Genomic DNA, 384 nt, shown 5'->3' on the forward strand with positions numbered 1-384 from the left:
AAATATGTCCATGATATCCTCCCCGTAAAACTTATCACGCAAGTCGAAATCTGGTTTCGACTTTTCCTTTACTTCGTCCCTCCCCTTTCTTCTCCTCCCCCAAATAAATGACACGTTAACTCAGGCCAACCAAATGGCATCTGACGCGAGTACCAAGAAAGCTAAATTAGCAAAGGGGAACAGCGGACGAGGGAACCACAACCCTTCTACCTGGGGTGTCGCCCATCTAACCCGGCCACGGGATCACGTCTTCCGCGTTACAATGGGCATCCTACGGAGCTTCATTTGGCTTTGCGAGGGGCAGGGCTGTGTGCCGAGCAAGACGTGTTGCCTTGGGGATGAGGCCAGATAGAAGGACCATTCTCATTTAAATTTTACATTCCC

General features: G+C 50.3%; 1 protein-coding gene across 2 annotated transcripts in view; it reads right to left on the minus strand.

Moving 5' to 3' along the window:
• LOC119587001 (puratrophin-1-like) overlaps positions 1–384 on the minus strand; it is a gene marked incomplete at its 3' end in the record, with an annotated part of 105327 nt that overhangs the window by 5730 nt on the left and 99213 nt on the right.

Source organism: Penaeus monodon, chromosome 22 (genome assembly GCF_015228065.2).
Source record: "Penaeus monodon isolate SGIC_2016 chromosome 22, NSTDA_Pmon_1, whole genome shotgun sequence".
NCBI lineage: Eukaryota > Metazoa > Arthropoda > Malacostraca > Decapoda > Penaeidae > Penaeus > Penaeus monodon.